This window comes from Mustela nigripes, chromosome 12 (genome assembly GCF_022355385.1).
Source record: "Mustela nigripes isolate SB6536 chromosome 12, MUSNIG.SB6536, whole genome shotgun sequence".
Lineage (NCBI taxonomy): Eukaryota > Metazoa > Chordata > Mammalia > Carnivora > Mustelidae > Mustela > Mustela nigripes.
Genome location: NC_081568.1, coordinates 4,318,861 through 4,331,936, shown reverse-complemented (window position 1 = coordinate 4,331,936; position 13,076 = coordinate 4,318,861). Strand labels below are relative to the sequence as shown.

General features: G+C 53.2%; 1 long non-coding RNA gene across 1 annotated transcript; it reads left to right on the top strand.

The window, feature by feature from the left end:
- Window positions 1-229: 229 nt before the first annotated feature.
- LOC132027714 (uncharacterized) lies at window positions 230-11,497 on the top strand. The gene is made up of 3 exons (XR_009407173.1): window positions 230-464; window positions 4,917-5,273; window positions 11,137-11,497. It is a non-coding gene; the product is annotated as an uncharacterized LOC132027714 (long non-coding RNA).
- Window positions 11,498-13,076: the final 1,579 nt, after the last annotated feature.

The following is a 13,076-nucleotide window of genomic DNA, read 5'->3' as shown; positions in this document are numbered from 1 at the left end:
CACTGACATGGTGACTGACTAGAGGTAGCAGCAGTCAAATTTGCTCCCTTGGTGGGCGACTACGGAACAAAATCAGAGATTTATTTGTGCAAAACTAACAATAGATGATGTCTTCCTAACCTTTGTCACAAAATTGCAGCGGATGTAAAACCAGGAAGTGTATGGAGGTATTTCCTTAAACCAGTGGGTTTTTTTGTTTTGTTTTGTTTTGTTTTTAAGGCCAGGAAACATGAGCAGAATGGCACTTTAGTCCTGACGGGGGGCTCTGCAGCTTACTCTAACACAGGAAAGCCTTTTCTTGGGGAGCCCGGGGGCCCCGTGCTGCCTGACACTCCTCTGACTGTGCTGGACGAGAGCTCATGAACCTTCTTGCCACTGCGCCTGCGAGCGCGGAGGCCAGAGGCTTCCTTCTCCGCTTGAACTGCTGGACCAGTCAGCTCCCGGAGTCATCACCTCAGACCCTGGTAGGCGGCCCTGGTGTTACCCTGTCCCAGGTCAAAATGCTTCCCAGCCCCTGTGATGAGGCCAGGTAGGCCTGGGACTGGGGAACAGAGCATGAAAGCAGCTAGTGACAGAGGCCGGGAGGCTCCCCTAGCCGGCCCCCTTTGGGAGTCCACCGCAGCCTCCGAATGCCACCGTGAGAGCTGCGGCTTTGGAAATGAGGCTATCTGGTCCTGCTAAATAAATCGCATCTTTGAAAATGTAGGACACCAACAGAAGAAGTTTTGACGAGATATATGTGGTCTCAATGATCTTGGGCTTTTTTTAGGTAAAAAGGACAGGGGTTCCTGCTTCTTAGTTTCCAAGGGACACCCCCAACACAGAGTCAGACAAATGTCCTGCACCCACATGGTGCCCGCTCACTCCACACCCCTTCCTGTGGCTGGGTCATGTCTGTATTCTGCTTGTTGCCCCAACAACCCCGGCACAGCACTGTGGTGGCTGACCGTGACCCCGGAACAGATCTAATGAGGTGCAGCAAATGCGGACGCCGTGTGCCCAGGGAGGGAGGAGGTTTGTGCCTCATCGCACAGGCTGCACAGGCCACCCTCTGGGGCCTTAATGGCTGGATTTGGGGTATTGTGAGGGCGTCTGTGTCTGTGGGGCCCACCAGATGCCCCGCACACCCCATGGCTCCAGAAGAACTGTTCATCTGTGTCTGTTAGTTGCTGGGTTTGCCCAGCTCCTAATTAGGCCCCGGTGGAACCCGAACGAGAGGGAAGTTCTCTCAGGCTGTGTGGGGGCCCGTCCCATCCTGCACAAAGGGCCACTCGCAGCCTCCGGGGAGGAGTGAGACGGGAGAGCCCGGCAGGCTGGCTTTGCCAGAAATCATCCACGGTGAGGTGCCACGGGAGGACCCAGGCTCAGGCTCGTGTTTTTATCCCGTAGGTCGTAGGTCGGGGGCTTCTAAGAAGGAGCAGAGAGGCCTCAAGGCAAAAGGATTGTGGCCTCGAGGGCAGGACCTTTCCACCATCCTGCAGGTGGGGTGTTAGACCCGCTCCTCTTGTCTCTCTTCAGAACTCGTGGGGTGTTTCCATAGATGGCAGGATTTCAGTCCTGCAACCCCTGTGTCTTTCTGCCATCGGACTGGCGGGCTCTGGACCTGCCCCATCTCGGTGGTAAGAAACACGAAACAGAGAACACCCCGGGCATATGGCTCTGTCTCTGCAATCATCTGTCGATCATCTGTCTCCGCCTGCTTCCCCCACCCCCTGCACTCCCCCTCCCCCGCCCCATCTCTGAATCACGTGCTCCCTACAATCACTGACGAGCTTCTTGGGAGGAAGGACGGACCGGTCGCTCTCTCGGGGGTCACACCCCGAAGCCCGCCCTCCTGCAGGACGCCCCACGGCCGTCTTCAGCTGGGTTTCTCTTCTCTTCCCAAAATGGAAAGCAGATTGACGTGCTGACCAGTTATCGCCGGGGGACTCTGGTGGCCTCTCTGGGAATACGACCTCTCGCCTGGGAGCCGGGCCGTGGGCGGAGGGTTTCCGCCTGCCGCAGGGGGGTGTGTGCCGCTGCGGAGGGCAGGCAGAGGTGACAGGAGAACCCGGGGCGCAGGACGCCCGGGAGTTAGCCAGGAGCCGGGCCCCCAGTCCAGATGGTAGGTTCCGCTGTCCCGACATCAGAAGTTGTCAGTGAGGCAGTGAGTGCAGCAGTGAGCGGAAGGGTCTGCTAGGTCACCCTCCAGGGCGGTCACTCACTCGTTCGCTTGCTCCATTCATTCCACACCCTTCTCCATGGAACAGAGACCCTGCCCAAGAAGACCTCTTGGGGCTGTCCCCGGAGGGTCTGCTTCTGGCCTGCAGCCCCTCCTGGCCCTGCACGGTGACCCTGGTGGCTGTGAGATCTCGCTGGAGCGAGGCTCAGGAGCAGCCCCATGCCCGCTTGAGGCCAAGCACTACCCCAGGCCCTCTCTTTAGGGCTAACCGAGTCCACTCTGTTTGGGGTTTTCCTGCCAATGGCTCTGCCCCTTCTGTCCCCATGGCTTCCACCTGCTCCACTGCCAGCAGTGTGGAGGCAGCAGACCCAGGAGAGCTGCCTGGAGGAGGAATGGGGCGGGGGTGGGGCTGTCCTCCCTCGAAGCGTCCAGGGCAGACTCTGCTGTGGTGGTTGAGCAGAGCCGAGACCTGGCCTCTCAGCAAGAGGCCAGGGAGGGGGTGGTGGCTTCTTCGCCAAGGGTCGCCAGGCAGACACACAGCTGTTCCCAGAGCAGTGGTCATGAGGACTGGACCAGAGAGGCCCCGGTGGAAGTGCTTCCTGAACAGGACAAGCTGCCTTGGGGCAGAGCTTTAGTGCCCTTACTTGGAGAACTGAGACAGAACAAATCGGTGGGGCGTGCAGCCTGTCTCAGGGGAGAGATGGTTTCTCTCCTCTTGTTTATAAAATAGGGCAGGCCTCCCTTCTGAGCCCATCAGTCTGTCCTGGCGGAAGGGGCCACAAAAAGACAAGATCTGTGGCGATTATTAAATGTCTGGCACTTGACAGCATACTCATGATCTGTTCTGTGTGGAATAAATGTCATTTCCTTAGCACGAGGATGATTCCCCTTTCTTGATGGACCAAGAATCTAACATTGAAGGGATCTCACTCGGCACTCCGCCTCTGTGACAAGTGAGTTCAGAGTCGTGCATTAAAGGAGAAAAAGATGGGGCTGTTCAACTCAGCAAATGAAAAAAGGAATCGTGCTGCACCTCAGGAGTTTCTGTGGCGTGCAGACAGCACGGATCAGAGCCTGCTCCCCTAGGAGACGGTGGTGGCCCCTCGCAGAGACAGGAACGCGGGTCTCCCGGTGCCTTGCGCATGCAGAGTCTGAGCTTGGCCGATGCGCGGCTGATTCTTCGGTAGGGCCACAGCTGACCATGCTCAGTAAGGCTGGAACTACGTCTTTCAAGTGACATGAGGGTGCAGCAGGGCTGGGCTGGGTCCCTGAGTGGATGCTCTGGGCGTGGAAGAAGGGTCCCACTTCACTTGGGCCAGGGGTGCTCATGTGAACTCACTGCGTCCCCGTGCCCTCCAGCGGCGTGGGAGGTGTGCCCGTGCCCCCAGTAGAGCAGGAATGCAGCCCGGGCCCTCCCAGCTGCCGAAGCTGAACTTTGGGCTAACGCACACGGGCATCCCAAGTGCACGGGAAAGGAATTCCAGCTCAGCCGATCCACAGGAAGAAATACATATTTCCTTTAAATTTCCTTCAAAATGTTGGGAGGCTTTTTTGGGGGGAAGGGAGAGGTAGAAGTTGGATAAAAGGAACATGGCAAAGAGAAAAGGGACGAGACTGTGAATGCCTCTTGTTAGGTTCTAGGGAGCCTTCAGAAGGGACTTGGGACCGGCCTTTTGGGTTTCAGGGGCTGCGGGGACCCCTATGACTGATAACAGGTTGAATCATTGCTCTCATTTACCCCATTCAAGCAAACTGGAATCTCTACCTTTTTTGCCATAGAATGAGGATTTTTTTTAAGTCGGAATATTGAACACATTGCATCCACTTAGCATTCTTACTTCTGATAATGGCTGTAAAAACAGAAATATATTCTGACAGATCCTTGAGTTTTTAAAATTACAATTATTGCCAGCAAGTGGCGTATACTCTAACCCCCCCATTCCGCATCCGTAAAGAAATCACTGCGATTCTGTCCTTGAACTATTTCAGTTAATTAAAAGAATGTGGAGAAAGCCCATCTCTCTGGTTTGGTACTGTTAATTACAAAGGTATTCAATATGCCACTGCAAATGGCGTTCTGCTAGTGCTTAGTTAAAATAAATACAAAAATTTAAATGAACTAAACAGATTTTGGCACTGGTCTGTAGTGACAGGGCCAAATTTTATGCATGGATATAATACAAGCAGAGGAATAAATCTTTGCTCTTTGCTCTTAATGGATTGGCATCTGGCCAGACGCGGGGACGCAGCCTGCTGTTCCATCCATGCGGTCTGTAGGAACTGCCCAGCCCACCTTCCTCACGCCCCCTCCCCGGCGATCCCTCCACCAGGCACAGCTTTAGGGAAATCACTGCAGATCTCATGGGAGGGGCGAGGGGCGCTCCTTGAATCCAACTTCCCCTAAGGATTCAGAAATGCAACGAGCAATATGTATTTATCGAACTTTTTATCAAGGGGGTCTGGGATGGTTCACAGATATGAACTCAGTTTTGCCCATTCCTCTCCGATGTGCGGAGCTGGCAGGAAGGACCACTCCAGCCCGCCTGAGCAGGAAGCGGGTGCGGTAGGAGGAAGGAGCTGCTTTCCTGGGGATGCCGAGCCTCTCCCCTGCGTTCCCAGCCCAGGGTGCTGGTATTCTAGGGTGTTGGAAGCTTGCCTTTGTATCACCCATCGGGGAGGTGCTGTTAAACGATTTGACGGTGCAAAAAGGTGGGGTGTTCCAAGTGTTCAAGGACCACCGTTTGTATATTAACAGCTGATGCATCAAACCTTCATGGATGCCACTAGTGGGACCAACATGCTGAGACTTCCGGCCAGCGATGTGCGTGCGGAAGGAAAAGCAGCAGAGCTGCATTCGCTATGTTGAAATTCACCGCTGCATTTATTCTCGAACAACCACAGTGAGATTTGCTTCCGAGAACATATTGTGTGCTTCGTCATAGGAAAGTTCACACGTGATTGAAACCCAACATGACTAGCTTACAATAAACAACAAAGTCTTGGAGGTCTAAGGTTGGGGTCTCAGATGCCAACGAGCAACGGAGAAGTGGGAGAAGCAGCAAGGAAGCAGGAACTGAGGACCTGGTGGATGAGCATTGAACCCTCCAGGACGGTATGTCTTCTGGCCTCTCCCATCCTTTGCTTGCCCTGGGCTTGGGTCTCTCCCTCCCCTGACTCCCCCTGCCCCCTCTTCTCTCTCAGAACTTCTGCCTCTGCTCACCATGGTGGATGAGAGCACCTGGCCTGCACATTTTACTGTTCTGCCCACTGAGAGAGGCCATCCAGAGGCGACCTCTGGTCCTGGATGAGGAAGCCCAGATAGAAGTTGTAGGAGCTGGACTGGGACAGGAGCACTTGGAAATAGGGCCATGCCTGTCAGAGCTGTCTGGGGAAGCGGGAGGAAGAGGTCCCTCCAGGGAGTGCTGCTCTCAGAAGAAGGAGGTCCCGGAGGATGAAGATGATAGACGCCTATTGTATGCATGCCCACCCTGGGGCAGAGCGCTGGGCTGGGGAGAGCTGTGGAAGGAAGTGAGGCCCAGGGTCCATGTGAGTACGGAGGCACAGGCCGCATGAGCCATGTGAACCAAGAACGTGTATCTCTAATCCAAGACATCGATCTGAGCCTGGGTGTGGGCTCCGTGAACACCTGTCACACCAGTGAGTGAGTAAATACATTTGTCCCAAGAATGCACTAGTGTGAGAGCCTCCCAGGTTGCAAGGGCTTCCTGCGTGGGAGTGAGGCAGCTCCTGGACGATCGGACAGCGTGAAGCAGCGAGTACGATGCACTTTGGGGACAGAGGTCCGAGCAGAGAAGAGGGCTGTCGACAGGCATGAGTGGTTCAACAAAGGATAGGAGGAGAGAGGTCTGCCGTCACCCGGAAAGGACGCATAGCCTGGTTTGCTGGTGTTCGGGTGTGTGTGTGCAATGACATGTCCTAGTCTGCATGGGCAGCCGTCACGAAGCAGCCGGACTGGGCGGCTTCAATGCAGACCCTCTCTCCTGGGGGCTGCACGTCCGGAGTGGAGTGTCGGCAGGGCTAGCTTCTCCTGAGGCCTCCTCCCAGGTGTGCAGAGGGCCACCCTCCTGTTGCATCCCACAGGGTCCTCTCTCCACGTGCTCCGGTCCCTGGCATCTCCTCCGAGTGCCCGAACCCCCTCTCCTTGCCAGGACACCTGTCACGCTGGAGCAGGCCCCGTCCAACTGCCTCCTCAGAGACCCCATCTCCAAATACGCCCTCGTTCTGAAGGGCTCAGCGTCAGGGCTTCGACATGGGACTTTAGGGACACAATTCAGTCCAACACATGATGGAACTGGATGTTTTTCCAGCGTCCCCTTCTAGAGGTCATCAGACCTTTCAGGGAGGGGTTGGTCCTGTATCTCAATAGCAGCTGCACTGAGACTTGGTCCCTGGGATAATTAGTGGGTTAGCTGTAAATGGGACTAATTGAGGAGGGGCTGAAATGACAGAGATCGCGAGACGCCTCTGTCTTGTCCTCCACACAGCGTTGCTGGGCTGCAAGTCACAAAGGTTCAGGTGAGCTTAGCAGAACTGCCTTCCGGTTGGCACTCTGCAGCTGGGACAGCAGAACAGCCTCGAATGGGGTCTGGTGACCCTGCCAGCCTCCAGGATGCACCCAGGCAGTGTCTGGGCAGGAACTGGGGAGCTGAGTGCTATAAAGCGGGGGCCCAGGACCACTGGGAGGCAGGCCAGCAGATGCAGGGTCCACTGATACCAGAACTGGGGATGTCGTCTCTCATATGTAAGCTTCAGGGGCAGAGAAAAGCTACAGCAGTTTGCAGGGCTGGGTCCCCAGGAAGTCTCCACCATGCGGTTGCATTTGGTTCTGGTGATCCGTGAGGCAGGGCTGTTTTGGGAGGAGTGAGCGGGTTGTGAGAGTTGTCCCCTGATGATGCCGCACTCCGTTGCCTGCTGACCTCTGGCTTCCCACAGCCTGGTTACAGGCCTCTCCTGGGCCACCCTCACACCCTTGCTTTGTTCAACTTCTGGGGCAGGTGTCCTCCCTGTGCAGAAGGAAGTAACACTCTTGTTTACAGCGTGGTTGGCGCAGAGCTGCAGTAAACCCAACCACGTTTCTGAGGGATGCATAATTAGTGCCAATTTTCACAGGAAGCTTCTTAGCACTGATTAAAAGCACTGGAGGCAACGGTGAGAATTACCAGGACTTTGCTTTCCCGCTCCCAGAGCTGCTCATTAGACCCAGGGAGGAACCGACTGCTGTCAACATCTTTGATGTAAGACTTACAAGCAGGGGCTACGGAGAGCCTGCTCAGCTCCCACTAATGGGGAAAATCACGAGGCTGACATCTGAATCTCAGACTCACTCTGCCGTGCTCCTCACACAGTGCTTGTGCGTGTGCCCCTGCGGGCCAGACCCAGCCCAGCCTCCACACTGGGCTGCGTGAATTTCCCTTCCATTTCCCCCCAGCTATCCTGTGGTTTCCTGGCCATCTAAAAACACTTAAATAAATCGCATCATTTTAGGGATCTTAGTAATTCAGTAACACTTGAATAATATCTAAGTAGGGCTCTCAAAATTGCAGGAATGAAAAATTACAGAAATTAGCGGTGGGACCTGTAATTAAAATAGAAAATATACATCCATCTAATGTATTGATACCTGATTAAATTGAAACATAAAGATGAAGTAGTTCATCTTTTCTACTTCTGTTGCTCCATTAGTTACAAATCTTAATTGGATACCTGCCTGCATACCGAGTGTGCGAGACCCGGTCTCTGTCAGCACGGAGAAGCACCTGACACGCATGCCGCAGGCAGAGGGTAGCACGCTGTGTGGCAGGAGAGCAGTCGGGGGGCTGGCAGAGCCCGTGTGGGCTGCAGGCATCCAGGACACACACGGGGCAGGAAGGAGGGGCCTGCGGGACCCTGTACGGAGAGCGGGAGTATCCAGGGAGGAAGGGTTGGGACGGTGGAGTTAGGAGATCTCCTGGCCGAAGAGGAACTGGCAAAGGAAGGGCAGAACCTACAGCTCGGGGAATCCTGAGGTCACCCAGCAGAGAAAGAGGTAAGGGTCCGGATGACGGTGGTAGCAGGAGGCACGGAGGGAAGGGACAGGTGACAGGCATTTCAAAGGGAGAGTCAAGAGACTGTGCTTTGGGTTTAGATCTTGCCTGTGTTTGTGGTAGAATTTCAAAGCTTCCAGAAACTACTCTTGTGAAAGTTGCCACCAACCTCAGTGTTGGTTTCAAATGGCCTTTAGGACCATCCTGTCACTCTGCTTTTTCCCTGTGTTTCGCGTTCTTGACCTCTTGTGCCTTGCTCTTGTGGTGACAGTGGGACACAGAACCGAAGGAAAGGAGGGGTGAGCTGGGGCAGCATATGTGACGGATGCCGTGATTCTTCAGATCACTCTGAGAAATTTGATTAGAGGGACTTTATTTTTGGGAGAGGTCTCTTCTCTGAAGTATCCTGTTCCCCACACCCCTCCTCAACTGTCAGTTGAATTATTAGTCTCTCTTGTCTGTCCCTTTTCTTTCTTTCGGATGGTTTTCTTCATATGCCTCCCAATCCTTACAGTCTGATATTTTAAGGATGGCAGGATGGGTTAATTTATCCAGATAGCTGGTGTAAGTTCCCTTTGCCATTATGTGCGGAAATCTGGTTTCTGAATATGAACACTTTCAGAGAGCTCTGAGTCTGCTGGGGAGGCTTTTTGACTAACAGGGCTTACTCTTGAATAAAAGAGTGGATGGTGGATTTGGGGTAAGATTCAATTCTCGTGTCTGTCTGTTTATGCACCCATCCATCCATCCATCCATGTAGCTATCTTATCTACTTTACCTGGAAGAGTCTGGAATATAGGAGCTCTGTTTTCACCAGAATCTGGGGGTTCGGGGCAGGGGGCATAACATGAGATCGGAATCCAGACTTCCTGGGCACCCATCAGGGCTTCCATGCTTCCTATGTCCTATGACCTTGGGCCAGTTACATAACCCCTCAGGGCCCCCAGCTTCTCAACTACAAACCAAGATAGTAACTGCGTGCAACGTTCAGGGTTGTTGTGAGCTCTGGATGTGAGAATATGTGTCCAAGGTCTCACTGGGCATAGACCCGAGCCTCACTCGATGCATGTCATTGATATGGCCATTGCCATCATTAGTGCCGGCATAGTCCTTATCCTCTCTCTGTGGATTTCGCTTGATGAATCTCTTCCTGTTCTCTTGCCACCCTCTGTTGTTCTCGCTGTCTCTAGTAATCATTGTACTGTAACTTTATTGGAGTCTCAGCAGGAAGAGGAGAGAAAGGTGGGTGCTTGGTCCCCTTCTCTCTTCTTGTTTTTCAGAGTCCGAGTCACCTAAGAGGATGGGGTCCATTCGGAGAGACAAAATAGCCTTCCTTTGTGGTGGTTTGATGCCCAGGGCACTGAGCTCTTTATAACCAAATCCTTACTCAACAGTTCAATAAGCGCCCCTTGCTCTGTGTGTCTGAGCTTTATGAGAGCTGTCGCCTGGTGTCAGTTGTCTCTCCTGCACCACAGATCGCTGAAACTTATGCTAGCATCCCGCGGGGAGTCCGAAGCATTTTCTACCATATAGCCTTTTCATTACTGACTTGAAGGCTAAACTGCAGTACTAACTGCCTACTAACTGCCTACTACTACTACTACCTGCCCCTGCAGGTAACAGGTGGTCTCCTGCTCTGTGCATCGTGACTCCCCTTCGTAGGGTAAGAAATTTTGTGGCAGCAACCCGTTCCTTATTCCTTAACTTGTAGCTGAGAAAGAAAAATGGTCATTCTCGCTACTGATTCACTGGGTACTGATGAGATTTCGTAAAAGAAAAGCAGGTTCAGATCCGCAGGTGCTCAGTAGTACCACCCCATAACCACACTGGATACAGAAATATGTGGATGAAACTCACGTCATTCCCTGATAATGTCTGAGTGCCTCTTCTCAACCCTGCCCTCATGGTCACCTCCCCCACAGGGCTCCACCCCTCAGCCCTGCACAGGGACCTCCCCTGCACCCGGCGCCTGGTGGATGTGGCAGCTCGAGCTCTCCCTGCGGGGAGGCCCACGGTCACCAGGTCAGGATCGTGCCCTATGTGTCGGCAGCAGGACGTCTGTCCACATGCATGGTTTCTCTGAGCTCCCCGTTCATGATATTTATATTTTAAAATTGTTTTTTGTACATTGATCAACTTCTGTTGGCAGGATGGGCTTCTTCCGTGAATTGGGTGGTTACTGGGGAAGGATGAGAATGAGGAACTGAATGTCTCACTTTCCCCAAACAGACAAGCGATGCGTCAGCAGAGTGTGTATCTCTGCCTCGTGCTTGTTATCTTTTCCTAAATGACAAAGTGACCCAAAACAGCAGTGACCGTTCATCTCTCCCCTGCTTTCTCTGGTCAGCTATTCAGGAATAGTCCAGGGAATTTCTGCCTTGGGGTCCCTTATGGGATGACAGTCAGACGGTTTCTGTGGTGGGGTTATCTCCAAGGCTTCTTGGCTTCTGTGTGTGCTGCCTGTGCTGAGGACACCCCAACAGCTGGGGTCACAGCTGAGGACACAGCTGGCACCTGTGGTCTCTGCACATGGTCTTTCTAGCACGGCCTAGCTTCTTCCCTGCGTGTGGGTTTAAGGCTCCAGAACACCCATCATGAAGGGGAGAGAGTGACAGAAGGAGAGAGGGAGAGGGAGCCCAGTGCAACCCTTACCACCTATCATGACCCGGCCCCGGAAGTCACCTGTGTCTGCCCCTGCACAGTTTATTTTCTGACGCACTTGGGAAAAGACACCCAGGCACAGAGAGGAAGGAGACTGGACTCCAACTCTCGATGAAACAGGTGGTTCTAAAAGAGGTTGCAGAATGGGAAATGTTGCTGTGGTCATTTTTGGAAAATATAATCTGCTTACCTTGAGGTCTTTTCTCTTTTTTATTGACAAAGGTAAATTCTCTTTAAAAAGACATTGCTCTCTGCTCTTTGTCAAAACAGCATATGTCCTGGTCATCTGTCCATGCCGGACCACCAGCCTCATGGAAAGTCACTCTGCTGTTGCAGCGACTTCAGGTAGCTCCCCGAGTCAGCATCAGCCTCTCTATCTCTGAAATGAAGGCGAAAAGGCTGGTCCTGGCAGCTGGCAGGAAAGCCGGGGGGCACCCAGGAGAGAGCACCAGCACCTGCTGTTAACACATCTTCAAGTCACAACATACTTCGTAGCGGACTGTACTTGAGAACAGTCTGGGTTGATCCACATGCTCTGCAGGTGTCCATGAAAAATGGCTTCCTCTTGCTCTCTGGGTATCTGTGGAATGAAAAATAAGCAATCCTGGCAAGAATAAAGTTGGTCCTATGACCTGTGTCCCTGAGTGTTTCACAGGATGGGCACCTGCTGTCACCTGTCTGCACAGCTCAACCAAGGGCCCATGACGGACAGAGCATGGACTCCAGAGGCCACTGGGAAATCAACTGCTTGGAGCTAGAGAGTTGGAACAACCATGGGAAGGCGACTTTACCTGGTCTAGTAATGATGAGCCCTTTGTAGACCATACTTTCAGCCCACACGTGGTTCCAGAAGTCTCCAAGACTCTCTGTGTTGATCTGTGTTGGGCTGGAGCCCTGGGACTTTGCTGGGGTGGGAGTGCGACAGAGAGGTGGTTGAGAGGGGCCTGGCAGCTGCAGTGAGGACGCAGAATGGGGCTGTCAGTGGGGAGGGGCCGGGATACCAGAGGAAGAAGGGGAGCAAGAAGCGATGCAGGAAGTCCTCTGCGACCAGGGAGGGGACAGGCAGCACTTCTGCTGGCTGCCCACACATGGCTGGTGGGTACCACCTGGTGACTCCCTTCTAGAAAGCTAGGTCCATGGGATGTGCCGGCTCATTTTCAACCAATCCCACAGGGGAAACATTGAGATGGCCTGGGCCACCAACCATCCCAGAGTTAAGGGACAGCTTCTGATTTTGATGGGAGACTTAAGAGTGTGGTGGGATAGGGATTCCAGTTTCTGGCTTCGAGGGGCATCATGCTGCCTAGTGGAGACCCTTGGGTGAGAGGCTACCTCCCAGGAGGAGTCCTACAGGGCCTGCCTGCAAAGGCTAGCTCCAACAGCGCCCTTCCTCCATGCAGGAGGGGTGCGTGCCTTCGGCTGCTGGCACAGGGGCTTGTCCTTGCTGGGTCTCCTTTCCACCTTGTAGGAAACTTTCATTTCCAAGCTGGGGTTTGGGAGGTTTGATCAGCTCTCCAGGTGAGAGAGAACCTCTTCCTTTGGCTTGAGCTATTGAATGCTGCCCTTTCTACACCACAGGTCTCCCCATCCCGGAGCAATTCCTAAATTGTAAGTAGAGGCAGAGCTAGCCCAGCGTTCTGCTGGGGGAGCCAAGTGTGCAGCCTTCTCATAAGGAGAAGATCCAACACATCAGTTTTCAGGGACGGAATCTACTCAGAGTTTTCTGATCTTGGGCTGATCTCCTAGCCTACATTTTGAAATGAAGGGAAACATAGGTGTGGTAGTCTGATGACATCCCACTGTGACATCAGGGCTGGCCCCCCTTGTCTGGGCCGTGTGCTTTTGTGTGGGCCATGACACCAGTGGGATTGGGGTGCTGCAGTTGGCCTGATTCTAGATTTCATCTCCAAGCTGGAAACTGAGAGGAACAAACACTCAATATTTGTTTCTGTCATATTTGTAAAAAGCAAAAAAAAAAAAAAAAGAAAAAAAGAAAAGAAAACTCCCGCACCGTGCTCGCACAAGCACATGCATCGTCTTACTATATTCTACTTGTTTATGGAGTAATTGCTGAAGGACACATGGTACTTCTTGGTTCCAGTGAATTTCCCATATGATTACTGCTGCCACACTTCGTCATGTGCTTTAGCTTTTCATTTTTATTTTGTTAGGATCGAGAACTCAGTGAGGAGAGAACAGTCAACCGGAGG